This window comes from Sinocyclocheilus rhinocerous, unplaced genomic scaffold (assembly GCF_001515625.1).
Source record: "Sinocyclocheilus rhinocerous isolate Xijiao unplaced genomic scaffold, SAMN03320098_v1.1 scaffold1129, whole genome shotgun sequence".
NCBI lineage: Eukaryota > Metazoa > Chordata > Actinopteri > Cypriniformes > Cyprinidae > Sinocyclocheilus > Sinocyclocheilus rhinocerous.
This window is the reverse complement of record NW_015634513.1, coordinates 678,465-681,220: the sequence shown is the minus strand read 5'-3', so window position 1 is coordinate 681,220 and position 2,756 is coordinate 678,465.

Below are 2,756 nucleotides of genomic sequence, written 5' to 3'. Positions count from 1 at the left end.
CATGAATATTCCATTCATTCATAAAGAGACAGCAGCGATTCTACAACGGGTTACATTTCAGAGATACTGAGTTAGAAAATAGAGTAAATGAAGTAGCCTATAATATGATTAGTCTGATTAACATGACATACACACACAGACACACAGAGAGAGACAGACAGACAGACATATGAATACTCAAATTGAAGAATTCTGTTGTTTCAGGTTTCTAGATTCTAGGTTTGTTTATCATTGTCATATTATACATTTAGCATTCTGCTCTTTTTATGTAGATTTAAAGTATTTTAGTTCATACAATAATACATTTATTTCAATCCCCTGCTGAAAAAAAATAGAAACCATCACATAATTTGTAATGTTTTTATTGGTTATAATGAAAATTGTATTGGTTTTAATGGAAACTGTAATGGCGCCTGTTGGTCTCTACTGGTAATTGGTCACCTTCTATTCATGGCTTTTGTTAAAGCCACTAAATCCTAATGTAATATGTCCCAAAACACACTTCAGGAAACCATTATTGATGGTTTGTAATGTTTGTAATGGTATTTGTAGTGGAAATCATTAGAATTTCTGTGATGGTTTCTATTGTTTTTGTCAGCAGGGTCACCATGGGTTTTGTGATGTTATATGCCATAAATGCGATAGGATTGCAGTAATATTGTGAGATAGTAGCGACTGTTTGTAGTTGTGGTGGATCTATTTGGGAGAAAATCCAGGGCTGTTTTTTACTCCCAGTCCGTCCCTGCTATTGACCACAACATTCTTTTGAATAGACTAGAAAATGTTGTTGGCATTAGTGGAAGTGCATTTGCATGGTAAATCGTACTTATCTGACCGCCATCAATTCGTAGCAGTGAATGAAGAGGTATCATATTGATCACAAGTGCAGTATGGAGTACCTCAAGGCTCAATACTACGGCCGTTACTTTTCACACTTTACATGTTACCCTTGGGAGACATCATCAGGAAACATAGTGTTAGTTTTCACTGTTATGCTGATGATACTCAGCCACTAGATGATAGTATTAGCCCGGTTATGTCAATACTGCACTTGCTCCCTATTAAACATCGTATAGATTTTAAAATCTTGCTTATTACTTATAAAGCCCTGAATGGTTTAACACCTCAGTATTTGAACGAGCTCTTATTGCATTATAGTCCTCCACGTCCGCTGCGTTCTCAAAACTCTGGCAATTTGATAATACCTAGAATATCAAAATCAACTGTGGGCGGCAGATCCTTCTTCTATTTAGCGCCCAAACTCTGGAATAACCTACCTAACATTGTTCGGGAGGCAGACACACTCTGTCAGTTTAAATCTAGATTAAAGACCCATCTTCAAGCATCAGCAGGTGTTGACATTTCCCAAAAGCACAGCAGTAATAACTTTATGAACTACTTTACTTCCAAGATGCAGTCTGTATCCAGATCAAATGGTCACTGCAGTCACCCGGATCCAGTCCGTATCCAGCCCAGATGGTGGATCAGCACCTAGAGATGACCTCTACAGCCCTGAATGTCAGCGGAGATCAGGACAACTAGATGAGCGCCAGAGATAGATCCTCAGTGAAGACCTTGTGTCCTAGACAGCCACCGGGACAAGACCACAGGAACCAGATGAGTCCTCTGCACAATGTGCTGCAGCCTGGAATTGAACTGCTGGTTTTCATCTGGCCAGAGGAGAACTGGCCCCCCGACTGAGCCTGGTTTCTCCCAAGGTTTTTTCTCCATTCTGTCACCGATGGAGTTTTGGTTCCTTGCCGCTGTCACCTCTGGCTTGCTTAGTTGGGGACACTTAATTTCCAGCGATATCGTCGACTTGAATGCACAGATACTATTTGTGACTAACTGAACTGAGCTGGATGATGACATCACTGATTTCAATGATGAACTGCCTTTAACTGAAAATTGAGTGTTTACTATTGTCATTTTGCATTATTGACACACTATTTTCCTATTTAATGCTGTAAAGTTGCTTTGACACAATCTGCATTGTTAAAAGCGCTATATAAATAAAGGTGACTTGACTTGACTCACCACGTGTGCATTTGAACAGCCTCTTTCAAGGCCTCTGAAGACTGGCCCTGGAAGTACATTTCTACATTTTTTTTCTTCTTTACAAAAAGGTTTTTACTGTAATTACTTATATTTTGATTTTAACTTTTTATTTGCTTATTTACATAGTTGTTAGACTTTAATATTTAGACGTTAATATTTCAATAGATAACCCAAAATGTCAAGGTTACAAGGAATTTTTCATGCACCTGCCAAATTGAAATATTATTTTTAAATTATTTTTTATTTTGCAAAACAATTTAGAGTCAAAATATTTTAGAATAGTTAATAAATTTATAGATGGGTATGAAATGATGTCTGTTATATTGTGTTTCTTAAATATTAAATTTTTAAATCAAACAATCAATCATTCAATCAATCAATCAATTAAGGAACAGTCAAGGGCTATGTCACCATATTTTGAGAATGACCGATGTAAGCAAAAGCTGCACTGAACACTCAGCAGTGTTTCCTATCCGCTTGTTAAGTCTGACGTCAAGCGTCACCACTTCCGCGTCCAAACGCTCTATCAGATACCATGAGAAAACAACAAAAGGTGCTAATATACACTCACAATGTGATATAATACTACCAAAAAAATATATAATTCTAACCTTTAACTCCATACCGAAATCCCAGATAGCCAGACAATGAAAATATAAATATAAATAAATAAATATAAAAATTATTTGTGTTTGGGA